Source organism: Mustelus asterias, unplaced genomic scaffold (genome assembly GCF_964213995.1).
Source record: "Mustelus asterias unplaced genomic scaffold, sMusAst1.hap1.1 HAP1_SCAFFOLD_124, whole genome shotgun sequence".
NCBI classification, from domain to species: domain Eukaryota; kingdom Metazoa; phylum Chordata; class Chondrichthyes; order Carcharhiniformes; family Triakidae; genus Mustelus; species Mustelus asterias.
In genome coordinates, this window is record NW_027590162.1 from 54,860 (window position 1) to 76,017 (window position 21,158).

The 21,158-nt window shown below is 46.6% G+C and overlaps 3 non-coding genes and 1 pseudogene across 3 annotated transcripts; 1 reads left to right on the forward strand and 3 right to left on the reverse strand.

Annotated features, from left to right (window-relative positions):
* Positions 1-2,543: 2,543 nt before the first annotated feature.
* Positions 2,544-21,029, reverse strand: LOC144484707 (uncharacterized; annotated as a pseudogene).
* On the reverse strand, positions 13,704-13,775 carry trnam-cau (transfer RNA methionine (anticodon CAU)). Its single transcript has one exon. It is a non-coding gene; the product is annotated as a tRNA-Met (tRNA).
* trnaw-cca (transfer RNA tryptophan (anticodon CCA)) lies at positions 15,128-15,199 on the reverse strand. The gene has a single exon. It is a non-coding gene; the product is annotated as a tRNA-Trp (tRNA).
* On the forward strand, positions 15,546-15,627 carry trnas-gcu (transfer RNA serine (anticodon GCU)). The gene has a single exon. It is a non-coding gene; the product is annotated as a tRNA-Ser (tRNA).
* Positions 21,030-21,158: the final 129 nt, after the last annotated feature.

The window sequence follows — 21,158 nt, forward strand, 5'->3', positions numbered from 1 at the left end:
GCCAGCCAGGTCTTAAATGTACAGACAATGTGGGTGGACAGAACAGAACAACATAAGAACAGGATATGGTGCTCGACTCATCGATCAACAGTTCCGACGCGCCACAGTGAAAAACCGCACCGACCTCCTCAGAAGACGGGACACGGTGGACAGAGTACCCTTCGTCGTCCAGTACTTCCCCGGAGCGGAGAAGCTACGGCATCTACTCCAGAGCCTTCAACATGTCATTGATGAAGACGAACATCTCACCAAGGCCATCCCCACACCCCCACTTCTTGCCTTCAAACAACCACGCAACCTCAAACAGACCATTGTCCGCAGCAAACTACCCAGCCTTCAGGAGAACAGTGACCACGACACCACACAACCCTGCCACAGCAACCTCTGCAAGACGTGCCGGATCATCGACACGGATGCCATCATCTCACATGAGAACACCATCTACCAGGTACACGGTACCTACTCTTGCAACTCGGCCAACGTTGTCTACCTGATACGCTGCAAGAAAGGATGTCCCGAGGCATGGTACATTGGGGAAACCATGCAGACGCTACGACAACGGATGGATGAACACCGCTCGACAATCACCAGGCGAGACTGTTCTCTTCCTGTGGGGGAGCACTTCAGCAGTCACGGGCATTCAGCTTTGGATCTTCAGGTAAGCGTTCTCCAAGGCGGCCGTTACGACACACGACAGCGCAGAGTTGCTGAGCAGAAACTGATAGCCAAGTTCCGCACACATGAGGACGGCCTAAACCGGGATGTTGGATTTATGTCACATTATCAGTAACCCCCACAGCTTGCCTCCTGGACTTGCAGAATTCCACAAGCTGTTCTGTCTGGAGACAATACACATCTCTTTAACCTGTGTTGAATGCTCCCTCCACCCACATTGTCTGTACACTTAAGACCTGGCTGGCTGTAGAGATTTGCATTCTAATCAGTATTCTGTAATTTGATTTCTGTGTCTGTGCCCTGTTTGAGAACAGATATCCACTCCATCTGACGAAGGAGTTCTGCTCCGAAAGCTTATGGTATTTGCTACCAAATAAACCTGTTGGACTTTAACCTGGTGTTGTGAGACTTCTTACTGTGAACACCACTAGTTACAGGCATCCAGCCGGAAAAAGACCCTTCCACTTCCCCCCTCTGTCTTCTGTGACCAAGCCAGTTCTTCACCCATCTAGCCACCTCCCCCTTTATCCCATGAGATCCAACCTTTTGCACAAACCTACCATGAGGGACTTTGTCAAACGCTTTACGAAAGTCCATATAGACTGTTTTAGTCTCACAACATCATTTTTTTGTCTATTCTGGCTATGAATTCTTATTCAATTTGTGACCAACATGACACAATGTTTTATATCTGTGAGTGGGTGTGTTTTGTTAAAATCCTGTGATTGATGTATCTACCTGTCAGCCAAATGTAATATTGAGAAGTTTGCATTTGACACAAAGCTCAACACAAATGTGTGTTGGGAGAAAGATACAAAGTAGCTTCAGGAGGATTTGGGCAGAAGTAATGAGATGTTCCGAACATTGCAGATGGAATATCATGTGGAATGTGTGAGATTTTCCATTTTCGCAGAAGGAACAGATGTTCAGAGTATTTCTTCAATGCTAAGAGATTAGAAAGTGCCGATGTACAAACGGACATGTGTATCCTCATTAATAAGTCACTGCAGGCAAACAAGGAAATGAAGCAGATAATTTGGAAGGTTAATGGTGCGTTGGTCTTTATTGCAAGAGGATCTGAGTACAGGAGTAGTGAAGCCTTGGTTTAGTTGTATAGCAGTGTTATTAGATTGCATCTGGAATACTGTGTGCAGTTTCGGTCCCCTCACCTTACGAAGAATATTATTGCCTCAGAGGGAGTGCAATGACCGTTCAGCAGATTTGTTCCAGGAATGGTGGGACTGTCTTATGAAGAAATCCTGGGGAAACAGGGCCTGTAGTTCACTGAAAACAACAAAGTATTTAAAAGGGTATACATGGTAGATGCAGGCGAGATGTTTCCCCTGGTTGGGAGTCTAGACACAATTTTAAAATAAGGGCAAATCCTCTTTGAACCGAGATCTGCATTTTTCTTTACTCAGCGTTGTGAACCTTTGGAATTCTGTAGCTCAGAGGGCTGTGGAAGTTCACACACAGAGTAAACATTCATGTAGACATTGACAGATTTCTAAATCTCAATGTCAAAAAGGGAAATTGGGGATAGAGAGTGGGAAGGGCTTTCATGCGGATGGTCAGCCATAATCAGATTGAATTGTGGTGCAGGCTCAATGGGCTGAATGGTCAACTCCTGATCCTATGTCCTACATTGGTGGGGAAGGAAATAAATAAAAGCCTCTTTTCCTGTTCAACTCTTGGATTGAAAAGTTGTCTCTTACCTTGCAAACAGTGTGGGGCTGAATACTTCTCTTTGTGACAGTGAACCCAATGAGTTGGCAGTATCTCTGTGCTATGTGAATGATACTGAAACTGCTTTGTGCTGGAACTGGCTTGATGAAATTGTGCTTGTGCCGAGGAATCATCTGAGACCTTCAAATATCTGCCTGTAAAAAGAAAAATAACTAACTGAACTGAGGAACAGATGAAATAAAAGGTACAAAAGTTGTCGATATAACTTCACAAATAACAATTATTTAGGAACCTGGGTAAAAGGAAAACCATCAGCACAAACAATATTTGAGAGCACTTCAGTAATACACCAAACTGCTTTTGCTCACTGGGTGTTTGGGGCGAGTTTAAAACAATTTTGTGACATTCAGAAACAGCCCAATCCATGCACTGCTGATTGAGTTGAGCTGTGCGAAGCAGCAGTAGCTTTTGCACGGGTCAGATATCTATTTCCTGCTCCCACTTGAAACAAATATTGAAAAATAAACAAGTAGCCACTTTTTAAACCCTCTCCTTCCCACTCCAAACCTGCTGCCTACAGTAGATCTTGTTTGTACAGTTACTGTATTGTGCAGTTACATTTCCGCTGTTCATTGTACAATAATAATAACAAACATTGGGAGATGGGAACTAAATGAGGCACCTTCTCGGCGGTTTGGGAGTGAAAACAGCAACGATGTTGAATAATGAGTTCGTGCCATTGTGTTCCCCGGCCTTGTGGTGGCGGCTCCTGGGGCTCAGGCGTGCTGCGTACGGGAGTTGGGGGTGTGGGGTTGTGGGTCGCCGTGGTCCCAGGGGCACCTGTGGGTGCCAGGTCTCGAATAGAGACAGTGTCCTCTCGCCCGTCGGGGTACACCACATAGGCGTATTGGGGGTTGGCGTGGAGGAGCCGGACCTTTCGACCAGGGGGTCCGACTTATGGGTCCTCACGTGCTTCAGGAGCAGGAGAGGGCCTGGGGACATCAGCCACGATGGTAGTGAGGTCCCCAAGGAGGACTTCCTGTGGAAAACAAACATTCTTTCGTGAGGGCTAGCATTGGTAGCTGTGCAAAGGAGTGATCTAATCGAGTGTAGTGCATCAGGGAGGACCTCTTGCCAGCGGTTGACTGGAAGACCTTTAGACCTCAGAGCTAGTAAAACGGGCTTCCAGACTGTCGCGTTCTCCCTCTCTGGGGTTGTAGCTGGTGGTCCTACTCGAGGCTATGCCTTTGGAGAGCAGGTCCTGTCGCAGCTCATCACTCATAAAGGAAGATCCCCGGTCGCTATGGATATAGCTAGGGAAACTGAACAGGGTGGAGAGGCTGTGCAGGGCCCTGACGACCGTGGTCGAGGTCATATCCGGGCAGGGAATAGCGAACGGGAAACGTGAATATTCGTCAATGACGTTGAGGAAGTATATGTTGCGGTCAGAAGAGGGGAGGGGGCCTTTGAAGTCAACACTTACTTCCCCGGGACAGGGCATCTGGGGGTTCATTGAGCTTCCCGGGCCGGTATAAGATGTCATAATTGTAGGTGGAAAGCTCGATTCTCCACCTCAATATTTTATCATTTTTGATCTTGCCCCACTGCGTGTTGTTAAACATGAATGCAACTGACCGTTGGTCCATGAGTAGGGTGAATCGTTTACCAGCTAAGTAGTGGCGCCAGTGCCGTACAGCTTCCACTATGGCTTGGGCCTCCTCCACGACAGAGGAGTGTCAAATTTCAGGGCCTTCGAGGGTTCGTGAGAAGAAAGCCACGGTTCTGCCCGCCTGGTTAAGGTTGGCGGCTAGGGCGAAGCCAGATGCATCGCTGTCCGCCTGGAACGGGATGGATTCATCTACAGCGTGCATCGTGGCCTACGCGATGTCTGCTTTGATGCGGTCGAAGGCCAGGCGGGCCTCTGCTGTCAGGGGCAAAGAGGTGGATTTGATGATCGGACGGGCTTTATCCGCATAATTGGGGACCCACTGGGCGTAATACGAGAAGAAGTCCAGGCATCTCCTCAGTGCTTTGAGGCTGGTGGGGAGGGGAAGTTCCAGGAGGGGATGCATGCGGTCGGGATCGGGACTGATGACCCCGTTTTCCACAACACAACCAAGGATGGCGAGGCGTCGTGTGCGGAATACGCACTTCTCCTTATTATAGGTCAGATTTAGGAGTGTGGCGGTGTGGAGGAATTTGTGGAGGTTGGCGTCGTGGTCCTACTAATCATGGCTGCAGATGGTGATGTTATCCAGGTACGGGAAGGTGCCTGCAACTCGTTCTGGTCTACCATTCGGTCCATCTCATGCTGGAAAACTGAGACCCCATTGGTGATGCAGAAGGGGACCCTAAGAAAGTGATAGAGGTGGCCATCCGCCTCGAAGGCAGTATATTGGCGGTCTTCCTGGCGGATAGGGAGCTGGTGGTATGCAGATTTTAAGTCGATGGTGGAGAACACCCGATACTGCACAATCTGATTAAGCATGTCAGATATGCGGGGAAGAGGGTACGCATCCAGCTGCATGTAGCGGTTAGTGGTCTGACTGTAGTCAATGACCATGCAATGTTTCTCCCCAGTCTTAACAAGTACTACTTGGGCTCTCCAGGGGCTGGGACTGGCCTCGATGATCCCCTCACCTAGGAGCCGTTGTACTTTGGACCTGATAAAAGCTCTGTCTCCAGCACTGTACCATGTGGTCTTGGTGGTGATGGGCTTGCAGTCAGGGGTGAGATTTTCAAACAGTGAGGGAGGGGCGACTTTAAGTGTGGAGAGGCTGCAGGTGGTGCACGGTGGGCGATCTAAGAACTGGTGATTGCAAACAGAGAGCGGGCGAAAAGGCCCATTATACTCCATGATGACACTCTTAAGGTGGCACAGGAAATCTAGCCCCAGGAGTACGGCAGCGCAGAGTTGTGGCAGCACGAGGAGCCTGAAGTTTTTGTACACTGTGCCCCGTACAGTCAGGGACGCCACGCAGTACCCGAGGACATCCACCGAGTGGGACTTTGAAGCCATGGAAATCGTTTGCTTCACTGGCAGTACTGAAAGGGCATAGCAATTCACTGTGTTAGGGTGAATAAAGCTCTCCGTACTCCCACAATCAAATAAACAGTTTGTAGTGCGACCGTTTACCTCGATGCCTATCATGGACCTGGTGAGTTGGTGAGGCCTGGATTGGTCCAGCGTAACCGAAGCCACCGTTGGATTTTGCGACGTGGCTGACAACCTCCAAGATGGTGGCCCGCACGACTCACACACGGCTGAAGGCATCCAAGATGGCGGCCCGCACGGCTCACACGCGGCTACCGGCGCCCAGGTTGGCGGCCCCCACGGGTCCCACGCGGTGCTACTGGGCTTGGAGGTCGACATCACCCTGCATGCCTTCACGTAATGGCCCTTCTTTCCACACCTGGAGCAGATCGCATCCTTCGCCGGGCAGCGTTGTAGGGGGTGCTTCCCCAGGCCGCAGAAGTAGCACTTCGGGCCTCCAGAGACTGCCACAACGGTCGGGTCATTGGTGGGACGTGGCGTGGCGTAGGCCTGCGGCCCTCCCGAGTACAGAGGTGGCGGCAACTGCGGCGTCCACGATGCGCCTTCGTGGTCGGGGGTGTAGGCCTCGAGATTACGGAAGGCCACCTCTAACGAGTCAGCAAGTGCTACAGTTTTTTGTAGATCCAGCCCACCCTGTTCCAGCAGTCGTTGTCGGATATAGGTTGACCTGATACCCGTGACATAGGCATCTCTGATTAAGTCCTCAGTGTTTTGGGCGGCTGTTACGGCCTTGCAGTTGCAGGCCCTGCCAAGTGCCCGCAACGCACGCAGGAATTGGTCAGCCGATTCTCCTGGCTGTTGCCTGCGAGTAGCCAGAAGATGGCTGGCGTAGATTACATTAGTCTGTTTGTTGCACTGGCCTTTTAAAAGTTCGATCGCATCCTCGTAAATTTCAGCGTCTCTAATCATCAAGAATACTTGATCGCTTACCCGGGCGTGGAGCACGTGTAGCTTGTCGGTTTCGGTCCGGACGACGGAGGCGGAGAGGAAAGTTTTCAAACATCGCAGCCAGTGATCGAAGCTGTTAGAGGCTCCTACGGCTTGAGGATCCAATTCTAATCTATCGGGTTTTAGTATCTGCTCCATCCCAAAACTTTTTGTGAATAAAATTGATGCACTATCAATCAAGCAAAGACTAGTTTGTATGCAAGAACAAATAGGCTTTTATCAAAAGACTTGGAGCACACCTATGCTGATGAACTGGTCCAGAGACTGAGGCAGGGGGTTGGGAGCAGTCACCTTTATACCTGGACCAGGGGGGGGGGGGGGGGGAGTCTCAGGCAGGGCCGGCAGGGGCATGCCCAAGCATGTCACACACACACACAGGCAATAAGCTTAACAGTGGTTTACCACAGGTACCAAAGACTGACAGAAACAGAATGAATTCCACACACCCATTCAGCACCAGAGACTGACGGATACAGATTGAGATCCGTGCACCCTTACAGTAGCAGATGTTAACAGGTACACAGTTAAACTCACATTCCCACACAGTACCAGGCACTGACAGTGGATGAGAAGTTCACACTCAGACAAAGAAGCCCAGACTTAAAGAAACCACACAATCAATTTCACACTGACATACAGTGTTGGAGAATGACAGTGACAGGGTGAATCTCTTTTACATACAGTTCCAGAAAGTGACAAGTACAGAATAAGTCCAGCATGGTGTATGTGACACATGCACAGTTAATTCAGCACTGCCTTATATTCCCAGGGAGAGAATCAATACACTCACTCACACGCCTCTCTATCGAACAGATATACAATGAATCCCCAGAAACAGAATGAGTCCAGTATTCAAATATAGAATGAGTCCAACACTCAAATATGGTCACAGCAAGTCAGATACATGATTTCCAAACTCACATAATGTACTCCATACTGACAAACAGTGAATTAATCCCACACAGACACACACTGTATTAGAGAGTGAGTAAATCCCACACTCACACACTGTGTCAGAGAGTGAGTAAATCCCACACTCACACACTGTATCAGAGAGTGAGTAAATCCCACACTCACACTGTATCAGAGAGTGAGTGAATCCCACACTCACACACTGTGTCAGAGAGTGAGTAAATCCCACACTCACACACTGTATCAGAGGGTGAATAAATCCCACACTCACCCACTGTATCAGAGAGTGAGTAAATCTCACACTCACACACTGTATCAGAGAGTGAGTAAATCCCACACTCACACACTGTATCAGAGAGAGTGAGTAAATCCCACACTCACACACTGTATCAGAGAGTGAGTAAATCCCACACTCACACTGTATCAGAGAGTGAGTAAATCCCACACTCACACACATTACCAGAGATTCACAGTTCCGGAAGGAATCCCACACTCCCGCACTGTCCCTCTGTGGAGAAGGGTCCCTCACACCGACAGCCAGGCGACATTTCCGGGTGGATCATTACACACTGAGAAACTGGGGCTGGAGATTCTTTGTAAAATGTATTTCCTGATTGTGGTAAGGAGGCTTGTGATTGGCGGAAACCCCTCAATCTGATTGGTCTGTTTTCATATCCACTCAAATGAATCCCTGATAAGTGACTGTAATAACTTTCAAAATGTCCAATCACAATCATTGCTTTCCCAATTCCTCATTAGCATAGTTCTGTGGGACTGTCTATTTAATCAGCGCTCGGAAGGGGTTTGCTTTATTTCTGTGTGAATTTGAAGATGGTTGATGAGAAGAAACCAACGTCGAAACCAGCTCCCAAGAAGGGAGCGAAGAAAGTGATTAAGAAACCGGGAACAAAGGGCGGCAAGAAGAGGCGAAAGTCGAGGAAGGAGAGTTACTCCATTTACATCTACAAAGTGATGAAGCAGGTTCACCCCGACACCGGCATCTCCTCCAAGGCTATGAGCATCATGAACTCGTTCGTGAACGATATTTTCGAGCGCATCGCGGGTGAGGCTTCCCGCCTGGCCCATTACAACAAGCGCAGGACCATCAGCTCCCGGGAGATCCAGACCGCCGTGCGCCTGCTGCTGCCCGGGGAACTGGCCAATCACGCCGTGTCGGAAGGGACAAAGGCGGTGACCAAGTACACCAACTCCAAGTAAAACTCCCCATGGACTGAAAAACACTCCAAACACAACGGCTCTTTTAAGAGTCACCCACAATCTCTGTGAAAAAGCTGCGCCATCTTTTCCCTTATTGAGTGAATGAGAAATGTCTTTCTGGAGGATAGAGATTTGTCCCGGTGCTGAATGCTGTGAATGGGACTTCATACCCGCCCCTTACACACACTTTCACATTGAAGGGACAATCAAACTGAACTGAGAGCGGATGTTAAATTCTAGTCTGGGATTTATGATGGACAATGAGGAGAAACACCACAGCGGAAGGTAGTTCTTTAGATTTAATGATAACTATATTCACAGTTTCGCAGCAGCAGAATTAAATTCATAATACGATTATTTATTCGTTATTTCGGGTCATCTGGGAGCCGCTCCCGCAACAGAGTAAAGACGGAAATGAAGAGGTTATTTTCGGGCTGATCTGTTTATTCCGCAGTTTTCCCAGAGGACGGAATCAGCCAGATCTGTGCACACACAGGACCCGAGTCCATTGCAGCGCTTTAAGATCTGCCTCCCCCCGGCGCTCCCTATTCTCCGGACACAAACCTGCCTGTTCCACCGGCGGGATCGGGCCGGGGATTCTCTCCGCACTTCCCATTGTAACATTCCCGGCCGCTTTCAGGGGAGAGGATCAGAAATCAGCCGTTTCCCTCTGTCCCTGTGAAGCCTGTGTGAAGGGGTTGGTTGGTGATCTCTATGTTTCTGCTTTTCCACTGAGCTGAGATTTGCTCCGTTTTAAATTGCTGAACGGGGTCTGATTAGCGCTGGTTACAGATAAGAGATTGAGAAATTCAAACTTTTCCTAAAATTGCGCCAGGATTCTGAGGGAAAATACAATAAACAGATTATAAAGTGTGAGATTGAAATAGTTTCCTGAACATTCAGGCGTTCCGTTATTTTGTATTTTTCCTGCAGTGAAATTGGCGGGTTTTTCCAGTTTGAAAATGTGAACCAATCAAAACCTCCCATTTCTTCTCCCTGGATCCCCGATTGGTTAAGAATGTGATTGAAATGAGAGTGACCAATCAGAGCTCGTGTCTGGCTGCAGCCTCACAAACCGCTCACAATGATTATTAATAGAGATTAAACTGACGGAATCTGTATTTGAGATATTGAATGTACTTTGTTTCCACAGACAAATATTTGAATGAACCATAATAAATGTGATATTTCCTCCGCACAAGTTACAGAGAAGACAGTCGCCAGCACCTTCTCACACACAGTCCGTACATTGTCACTGACGGAGCTCATCAGTTCCACAGTCTCAGACAGCAGAAATAATTCCAGAGACGCCTTTTCAAGCCACTGCTCAAACAGCAGCAGAGACAGGTGTTGTGTCCATATCATGCCCAGCTCTCGGACCAGGATGGCCGAGTGGTTGAGGCGTTGGAATAATAGATCCAATGGGTTTGAATCCCACTCCTGCCAAATGGATTTTTAACACTACATTCTGCACCCTCTCCTTTCGTTCTCCCCTATCTACTCCATGAACGGTATGCTTTGTCTGTATAGCGCGCAAGAAACAAGATTTTCACTGCATACCAATACATGTAACAAGAAATAATCAAATCAAACTCAGTACCATCGAGTCATAGAGGTTTACAGCATGGAAATAGGCCCTTCGGCCCAACTTGTCCATGTCACCCTGTTTTAACGGCTAAACTAGTCCCAATTGCCCGCAATTGGCTCAAGTCCCTCGATAGCCACTTACTCATGTAACTGTCTAAACGCTTTTTAAAAGACAAAATTTTATACTCCTCCATGACTACCTCTGGCAGCTTGTTCCAGACACTCACCACCCTCTGTGTGAAAAAAATGCCCCTCGCTTCCCTTTTGTACCGCTGCCCTCTCACCTTAAACCTATGTCCTCTAGTTTTAGACTCCCCTACTTTTGGAAAAATATATTGACTGTCTAACTGACCTGTGCCCCTCATTATTTCCTGGACCTCTAGAAGATCATCCCTCAGCCGACTATGCTCCAGAGAAAGAAATCCCAGTCGATCCAGCCTCTCCTTATAACTCAAACCATCAAGTTCTGGTAGCATCCTAGTAAATCTTTTCTGTGCTTTCTATATTAGGGTGACCAGAACTGTACACAGTATTCCAAATGTGGCCTTACCAATGTCTGATACAACTTCAAAAGACGTCGCAACTCCTGTATTCAATGTTCTGACCAATGAAACCAAGCATGCCGAATGCCTTCTTCACCTCTCTGTCCACCTGTGACTCCACTTTCAATGAGCTGTGAACATGTACCCCTAGATCTTTTTGTTCTATACTCTCCCCAACGCCCTACCATTAACTAAGTAGGTCCTGCCCTGATTCAATCTGTGAAAATGCATCACCTTGCATTTATCTAAATTAAACTCCACTGATAGGGGGATCCATAAAGCCCAATCCAAATTGTCATCCACAATCAGTCCAAAGATGTGCGGGTTAGGTTGATTGGCCAGGTTAAAAATTGCCCCTTAGATCCTGAGATGCGTAGGTTAGAGGGATTAGCGGGTATAATATGTGGGGGTAGGGCCTGGGTGGGATTGTGGTCGGTGCAGACTCGATGGGCCGAATGGCCTCCTTCTGCACTGTAGGGTTTCTGTGATCACTGTGTCAATCCCACAATAGTGCAGCCTTACCTCCAAATTAAATATCAGATAAAACTGACAGATGGTTTTCGGTTAAAAATTAGACAATTAACCTTAATAATGCACTCTGAGATTCGAGTTCAATACCAGTCATATCACCCACATCAGGGGTTTAGAAGTTACTTGAGATTTTTCAGTCACGTCTCTCTCTCTCTCTCTCTCTGATAGTCCATTTGTATTCATTACTCAATGTGAGACTGGGATTCTTTCCAAATCTCTCAGTGATACAATTGGTGTGTGTAATGTTTTTCGTGAGGACTCATAGTGAGTCCTCACAAATATATTCACTACAAATCCAAATCTGAAGTACAGATTCTCAGATTGGGATATTCTGAAAGCTCGTCTAACCTGGGATACAACTCAGATTCCATTGAAAACTCACCCAGATTATGAAACTAAAAGTTGCAATATCAATCTGATGACTATGAACTGAAATATAAATTATTAACTCATCCTAAATCCTCACTCACATTGGGCCAGATGGAAGACACTGTCCAATTCCAGGTTGGACTCCATTTTGTATTCATGTCAAAATTCTTATTTGGAATCCGACTGAGTGTCACAGATCAAATCAAGGTGAACAACCTGAGTGAAACTTGCATAGCAATCCAGTATCAGATTGAAGGATACATTATCTTTCACAATTGTGTTCACACTGACAGAGATTTAATGCTGGACCGAAACTCACTCACATTGTCTGTATAAAACCTACTGCATCAGTGGCCTGTTTCTGTGCTGGAAAGTTATTTGGAATTAATCCAAACTTATAAATAGTCCCAGGGACTGAATGTGATTTAATTCATTCCCAAACTAACACGAAATAGCAAAGACTGATAGATAAGAGAATCGTTCTCAATCACGTGTTCAGTGTCAGGAGCTGAAAAATACAGGCTGTTCACTGCATTCACTCACTGGAGCTGTCATGAGTGATACGAAAAACATTACACACACCAATTGTATCACTGAGAGATTTGGAAAGAATCCCAGTCTCACATTGAGTAATGAATACAAATGGACTATCAGAGAGAGAGAGAGACGTGACTGAAAAATCTCAACTGAAACCATCAGTTTAAACAGCAGTATAGACTTGCAAACATAATTAGTTCCGCTGATAGGTACAGCATTAAGCTGATGTTCTACAAACAGTACCAGGGAACATAAAGCATATGTTTCACAAACAGCACCAGGGGACTTAAAGGTATTGATGATTCCAACATTTATATAAAATTATCACAGACATAGAGAGGCATTGGCAGATCTAGAATGATCCCACACTCACACACTTCATGAGTGTGAGACACCCTCAGAAACAACGCCAGACAAATTCAGATACAGAATGGTACCAGATACTGAAACATGTGAATTAATTCTAACACTGATTATGTGACTTGGGCAGCCCATATCTACGGGGATGCAGTGAATCATAGGGACAAATCGTACCGTATACACCACCAGGCAGGTCACTACTGCACAATATGATTCTGCAATGGGACAACGTTGACTAAACAATCCCGATTGTGCTCAGAATTACACTGACAATGGGACCAGAAAAGCAGAGTTTGTTTTTTAAATGATCTCCCAGTTAAGACGGAGATGAGGAGGAACCTTTTTGATCAGTTGTTTTTATTTCATTTTGTGCATTCTTCGGATTCGGGCATTGCTGGTTTGGTCAGGATTTATTGCTCATCTGAACTGCATGCTTCGACTGCTGGCATCAATGTCATGCAGGTACACCCACAATGCTGTTTGGGGGGAGGGGGTGGGGTGGGTGGAATGCAAACTCCCTGGATTCTTATCTGCTGATGCTGAAGGAATGACAATATATTTCAAAGTCCGGATAGTGAGTTGTATGGAGGGAGAATTCCAGGTGGTGTTGTTCTGATATGTCTGCTGCCCTTTTCCTTTCAGGCCATAGTCAAGGTGGGTTTGGAAGGTGCTGTCAAATGAGCCTTTGTGAATTCCTGCAGCGCATCTTTTGGATAGTGCACACTTCTGTCCCTTTTTGTCGGTGTTGGAGGGATTGAATGTTTGTGGATGGAAGCAAATTAAGTCAGATATTTTGTACTGGATGGTGTCAAACGGCCAGTGTTGTTGAAGCTGCATTTACCCAGGCAAGCTATGTCTGGAAACCAGATATTCTAGTTTCCTTCCACAGTCCAAAGATGTGCAGGCTGGGTGGACTGGCCATGCTAGATTGTGCCTGGTGTCGTAAGAAGTGCAGGTTAAGTAGATTAGCGGGGTAGATGTGTGGGGCTGTGGGTAAAGAGCCTGGGTGGGATGCTCTGTCGGAGAGTTGGTGCAGTCTCGATGGGCCCCATGGCCTTCTTCAGCGCCATAGGGATTCTATTTTTGAGTCATTTCTCTGTCATAAATGCCCTGAGATAAAAAGAGAAAACCTGTGTTTGTGGTATTTACAACAGTGAGCATGTTGCAAACTAAATTGCTGATTGCAAGCGAGAGCTGATGAAAATAACTGTAGCCTGTAAAGAAATAGCAGTGATACTTGCGGGGAGCAGCAATTTTGTTTTTACTGATCCTGAAAAGGTAAATAGCAGAGAATGGTTTCGATCCATCGACCTCTGGGTTATGGGCCCAGCACGCTTCCGCTGCGCCACTCTGCTATCTACCAACAAGTTTCTGTTTATTATTGTTGTGCTATAGCAAAGCAAAAAAAATCACTTTCGTATTGCTGTTCAATGACAGCAAATGTGCCCAGCAGCTCCGCCTAGCGGCACAATTCCACTGTCTGAACACCAAGAATGGAACAATAACAGAAATACACACAAAAACAGCGAGAGACTGTCAGGATACACAAGATCACACACAGGCAAAGGAGAATGCACCGACTGATCATTTGTGTGAAGTTTTCCTGAAAAGATCAGCCATGATCTTATTGAATGGCGGAGCAGGCTCGAGGGGACAAATGGACCACTCCTGCTCCAAGTTCTTAAGTTACACAGCAGAGAGTGCAGTTACACTTACATGAAATTAATTTTAAAACAAGGTCTATCTTTGTGTAACAGAAGATCCCTTTTCAAACATAATCAGTTGTTCCATCTCAGTATCTTGTTCGTTTGTTCGGTACCTTCTCTGTCTATCGCTCTGTGTGTGTCCTGATCATCTCTTACTGCTTCTCTGTGTGTCTTTCTCAGTCTGTTTGATTCGGGCTGATGTTAAGTGTTATTGTCCAGCCAGGGTGCGCTTCCCAACACGTGGGTCTTGTTTGAAATACAAATACAATGAATAGTTTCCTCTCACCCACGCAACAGGAATAGACAGGAAGCGGCAATGTTTCGAGGCAGAGTGGCTGGACCCATAACCCAGAGGTCGATGGATCGAAATCATCATCTGCTATCATGTTCTCACTAACATCAAATAGTAACATTCGGCTGCTGCCCAAAGGTAAATCTGGGTTTTCTCGACAGTAAATTTGTTTCATCATCTTGATTTTCATTAACTGGGAACACAGCGCATATGTCCCAGGTTCACAGGAAGTAGTCTCACAACACCAGGTGAAAGTCCAACAGGTTTATTTGGTAGCATGAGCTTTCGGAGAGTTGTCCTTTCATCAAATAACTGTTTAGCTCAGTTGGTTGGATAGCTTATTCAGCCAAAAACAGGGGATCAATTCCTGTGTCGGTTGAGATTCTTCTTAGCCTTGCTCCTCTCCTGAGGTGTGAATCATCCTGTTAAATCACCACCCGTCAGCTCTCTCCTTTGATGACCCATAGAAACATCTAAGTCTGTGGACCTTGCTTTAATTTTACAAGCAATGAACGCCTCACAACTCTGACACATTGGTTCAGATATAAAACTGTGCAAAAACAAAACTGAGCATGCGAACCGGAAGCATCCTAAAATATCATTTCTACCATCGTTTTGAAATTTGTCATTTCGGGAACAATTGCAAACAATCAACTTTACCAAGATACCAATTTTACCCAGATACAAAATCCGACGCAGAAAAGCTTCATGAGCCTGACGTGATTTGAACACGCAACCTTCTGATCTGGAATCAGACGCGCTACCGTTGCGCCACAAGCTCAGACTGCTTGCTGCATTTTACATCCGGGTTATGTTCGGTGAATTCAAAATCAAACTGGGACCAGGAAATGGAACTGTCTCCCTCTTTACTTTCTGTGGTTACACATCGAATGGAAGAGTAGCAGCGAACCGGATTAACAAGAAAGCAGCAACATAGCGTTATCCTGCGGGGGAAATATGTTCTTTGTTACGGGTGTTAAAACACCCTGGTTTGGTGAGAAGTCAAAAGAGAAAACGCTGGAAAATCTCAGCAGGTCTGGCAGCATCCGCAAGGAGAGAAAAGAGCTGACATTTCAAGCCCAGAAATTTCGAGCCCTTTGTCAAAGCTTGGTGAACAGTCATTGCGTGACGAGGTGGCCGAGTGGTTAAGGCGATGGACTGCTAATCCATTGTGCTCTGCACGCGTGGGTTCGAATCCCATCCTCGTTGGTGATGGTTCGTTCAGTGTTTTGAGGTTCACGGAACCAAGATGAAGTTTGAACACACAAGCTTGAGAGAATAGTCCAGAACAATTCTATATTCCCATAATTCTCATCCTCTGAGAAACTCGATCTGACAGTCAATTCAAATCAGGGCACCCGCTTTGGACACGAGTTTGCCACCATGTCAACATGTGGTTTCAGAAGCTCCAAAGCAGACGCCAGTGGCAGATTTTGTCTTTCCAGAATCGGCAGGTCAGCCATGAAAAGTAGTGCTATATTCGCTGGTTTGGCCATGCTAAATAGCCCCTTCGTGTCAGGGGGATTAGCATGGTAAACATATGGGGTCACGGGGATTCATTCTGGGTGGGATTGTTGTCGGTGTCGGCTTGATGGGCCGAATGTCCTCCAAGTTCGAGGCGGCAGTTTCGCTTCTCTGAGAAGATTGACACACCAGTTCCTAATTTCTTCAAATTTTACCCAGAAAGCTGACTCCGATGAGATTCGGACCCACAACCTTTGAACATTTCACAAGACAATGACTAGCAGTCTAACATGCTGGTACCCACTGCCGCAACAGGTCCACAGCAGACGCCATTTCCCTGGTCCTGCACTCAACCCTGGAACACCTAGATAACAAGGACACCTATGTCAGACTCCTATTTATTGACTACAGCTCAGCCTTCAACACCATTATTCCCACGAAACTCATCTCCAAACTCTGTGGCCTGGGCCTCAGCACCTCCCTCTGCGACTGGATCCTGAACTTCCGAACTCACAGACTTACCTCGAATGGACTTACTTTGCATGAAGTTGATCTTTCTCTCCACCCTCGCTATGACTGTAACACTACATTCTGCACTCTCTTGTTTCCTTCTCTATGAATGGTATGCCTTGTCTATATAGTGCACAAGAAACAATACTTTAACAATACTTTTTCACTGTATGTTAACACATATGACAATAATAAATCAAATGAAATCAAATCAAAAATGCCATTCTTTGTGCCACAGAGACATTGCTGCAGCAACTATTCCCCGTTCCCATCTGGCAATTTCTGATGTCGTCGAACAGACAGTTGAAAAGTTCAGCAAATGGGCAGCGATTACATTTCAAAAATACTTTATCATCATTAAAATATTTTGGGACGTCCTATGGTTGTGAAATTCCAGTCGAATTCCGAAAGGACACAGACAGGTTGGTGGAATGGGAGGACATGTGGCAGATGATGAATGAAGTGATTCATTTTGTTGGGAATAACACAAAGCGACAATATAAAATAAAGGATTTAATTCCAAAAGGGGGTGCAAGAACAGCAGGACATATTTGGACATGTGTATATGTCATTGAAGGTGGCAGGTCAGTTTTTAAGTGCCGTTAATAAAACATACTGTATCCTCCAGTTTATAACTGAAAACAAGAAGTTTATACAAATTTACGGCAAAGAAAATGCAGATGTGCTGTTAGATATTTTCAGCCTTGCCCCTCGCCTGAGGTGTAGTAATCCTGAGGCTAAATCAACACCATTAAGCTCTCCCTGTTGAGATGGGGAACAGCGGATGGTCATTTGGGATTATGGTGACTTTACCTTTATATCTGTGCCATATTCAGAATATGTTTTGCATTATCTGCTGATTTTCGAGGATTGGGATCTTTCTGATTCTGTTGGTAGAACTGTGCGTGTGGAAGCAATTTGTTCTGGTGGTCAGCTCCCGGAACAGTAAACTAGTTTGGAATCCATTCTGTATTTGCAAACTCTGGGATTGTAAACGAGTTGATGGATCTCCTCATTCTGAATCTTCAATGCATTTTTTCAGCGTCGCTGACTGGGCTTGCATTTTTTTTTAAATTAATTCATGGGACATGGGTGCCACTGGCTGACCAGTATTTATTGCCCATCTCTAGTTGCCTGCGGGCAATTGAGAGTCAACCACATTGCTGTGGCTCTGGAATCACATGTCGGCCAGGCTGTGTAAAGACGGCAGATTTTGGTCCCGAGAGGACCAGATAGATTAATACAACAATCGACAAAGGTTTCATAGTCATCAGGAGATCCTTAATTCCACATATTTTTTATTGAATTCAAATTCCACTGCCTTGTCAGGATTTGAACCCGGGTCCCCAGAATACGAGCTAAGTTTCAAATTTCAGCGATGATTCCACAAGGCCAAGGTCTCCAAATTTCCTTTGAACTGAGTGGCTTGGTAGGCCACCTCCGAGGGCCTACAACATTGTTGTGGGTCGGGAGTTGATTGTAAGCCAGTCCAGGTAAGAATTCCTTCCCTGAAGAGCATTAGTGCTTCAGTTGTCTTTTTTTACCAAAGTTGATTCAAGGCCATTAATTCCAGATATTTTTATTGATTTTGAATTTCGCCATCTGTCGTGGTGGGAGATGTGTGAGTGTTGGTCTGTGAGAGGTTGTGTGGGTGTGTGTGTGTGTGAGAGAGAGAGAGAGTGATGGAGATTCACTCATTTTCAGTGAATGTGAATTAACCCCTTATATTCATACACGGACACTGTGATCCCCTTGCTGTTGCGAATTCCTAAGAAGTAATTATACCACTGATATCCGTTGTCGTAGCTTCTGCATGGTTTCCCCAATGTGCCATGCCTCGGGACATCCTTTCCTGCAGCGTATCAGGTACCTGCAGATGCTACGACAACGGATGAATGAACACCGCTCGACAATCACCAGGCAAGACTGTTCTCTTCCTGTCGGGGAGCACTTCAGCAGTTACGGGCATTCAGCCTTGGATCTTCAGGTAAGCGTTCTTCACGACACACGACAGCGCAGGGTCGCTGAGCAGAAACTGATAGCCAAGTTCCGCACACATGAGGACGGCCTAAACCGGGATGTTCGATTTATGTCACATTATCAGTAACCCCCACAGCTTTCCCCCTGATCTTGCAGAAGCTTACCAGCTGTTCTGTCTGGAGACAATACACATCTCTTTAACCTGTGTTTAATGTTCCCTCCACCCACATTATCTGTACCTTTAAGACCTGGCTGGCTGTAGAGATTTGCATTCTAATTAGTATTCTGTAACTTGATTTCTGTGTCTCTGTGCACTGTTGGAGAACAGATTTTCACTCCATCTGACGAAGGAGCAGCAAGCTCCGAAAGCTTATGGTATTTGCTACCAAATAAACCTGTTGGACTTTAACCTGGTGTTGTGAGACTTCTTACTGTCCTTTCCCTCTGCCAGACATGATGATTCTTCTCTCAGATCTCTGCACAATATGAGAGGAATTTTTTCAGGCTCCTTTTATACAGCCCGCCCCGACCTGACTGAGAAAGGCGGAGTGAGAGCAGAGAGGGGAGGAGACAGAGTGAAGATTAAACACAGAGCGGGAGGGAGGAGAGAGCCGGACTGACACACACACACAGAACGGCCCCTGATCTTTCAGCTCCACCTCCAGTTTCTCCAACCGCCAATTTCAACCCGTTTATTAACAATGGAAGCGAAACACAGCTCCCCAAACAAACCCGTCACAAACAAGTGTTTCCACAAACCCGCAGCTTTGAAATATGGAATCAAACAGAAAATGCTGCAAATAATCAGCAGCTCCGGCAGCTTTTGTGAAGAGAGAGAGAGAGACAGAGTTAACGTTTCGGGTCGTGACTTTGTTCTTTTGTGTTTTTAAACCTGGTCCCGTAATAATTCCCAGTCAGTAATATTCCGACCTAAACACAGTCGATTCTATAGCAAGAATCTTCCTCCGGAACATCCTCACACACATCTGCTTCTCGCTGTTTGCAAACACTTTATTGAAGCTGTTTGGGGCAATCTCCTGTGTTAAAATTAAGGGAGTCAGGATGGCCGAGCGGTCGAAGGCCGCAGTCTCCTTTGGAGGCGTGGGTTCAAATCCCAGTCCTGACATTGATGTTTGGCTAAGAATTGTCGTCTCACAGCGCCAGGCACCTGGGTTCGATTCCCGGCTGAAGTCACTGTCTGTGTGGAGTTTGAACATTCTCCCTCGGCTTTCTCCGGTTTCCTCCCGCACACCAAAGTGCGTGTTAGGTTGATTGGCCATGCTAAATTGCACCGGAGTGTCGGGGAGTAAGTCCGGTCAATAAATAGGGTCATGGGGATCCGGACTGGGTGGGATTGTGGTCGGTTCAGACTCGATGGGACGATTGGCCTCCTTCTGCACTGCAGGGATTCAGTTAAAAATGAGGCGCGAATGCGGTGTTTAGCCGCCAGTGTTACTGTCTCACACTGAATCTACCAGACATCTTTATTATGAGAGAAAGTGGCGATTGAACAAATGTCAAATTCAAATGAAATTCAGCCTCTGCTGTGTTTTGCTTTAGTGTGAATTTGAAATGATCTCTATTGAGAATGAGCCGGGCCGCGGGACAGGAATCATTTTCTTGCGGGATCAGCTTTTTCCTGAGAGATGTGGGTGGCTCTGAGAAGAGCCTTTGGGTTCAGAGGTTTACAATTTGCTCGGGTTCTTTCACTTCTTTCCTGACGCTTTCTTCGCTTTTGCTGCTTTCACTTTGGGTTTGGTCTTCGATTTAGTCACTTTTTTGACAGACTTTCCGCCCGTCACCTTCTTCACAGGAGACTTTTTCTTCAGGGCTGCTTTCTTCACCGCCTTTTTTGGTGTTGCCGCCTTCTTGCTGCTTGTTTTCTTCACTGTTGATTTCTTCACTGGAGTTTTCTTTGCTGCGGGTTTCTTTGCTGCGAGTTTCTTTGCTGCGGGTTTCTTTGTTGCGAGTTTCTTTGCTGCGGGTTTCTTTGCTGCGAGTTTCTTTGCTGCGAGTTTCTTTGCTGCGGGTTTCTTTGCTGCGGGTTTCTTTGCTGCGAGTTTCTTTGCTGCGGGTTTCTTTGCTGCGGGTTTCTTTGCTGCGAGTTTCTTTGCTGCGAGTTTCTTGGCTGCGGGTTTCTTTGCTGCGGGTTTCTTGGCTGCGGGTTTCTTTGCTGCGAGTTTCTTGACTGCGAGTTTCTTTGCTGCGGGTTTCTTGTCTGCGGGTTTCTTGGCTGCTGCTTTCTTTGTTGTCACCTTCTTGGCCGCTGTTTTCTTTACTAAAGGTTTCTCGGCTGTTGGTTTCTTCATCTTCTTTCCCATTTTCCCCGGGCATTCCTTCTTAGCGAGTTTGAAGGAGCCGGAGGCGCCCTGTCCCTTTGTCTGCACCAGAGACCCTGTCTCCACCTTCCTCTAGATAGTTAACCTGATCTGGGAGCCGCGCTTCCCCACATCCACTCCGCTGCCAGCCAAAGCTTTCTTTATCGCGGCCAGGGACATCCCCTTGCGATCGCTGCAACCCGCCACAACATTGAGGATCTGCTCGCCTAACTTGGGACCGGCTGCCGCAGGTCGGGGAGCCGCCTTCTTCTTCCTGGGAGACTTCACTTGAGCGGGAGCGGCTGGAGGAGCCGTTTCGGCGGCTGCAGTTTCAGTCATATCCGAGAGTGTGTGGAAAATCTGTGTGAGAGTCAGAACTGGATCCGAAATGAACCCAGTGGTGGCGGCACAGAGCAACTTAAAGGCAGAGAGCGGACGGAGCAGAGACAAGCTGCTGTCAGCTCCCGG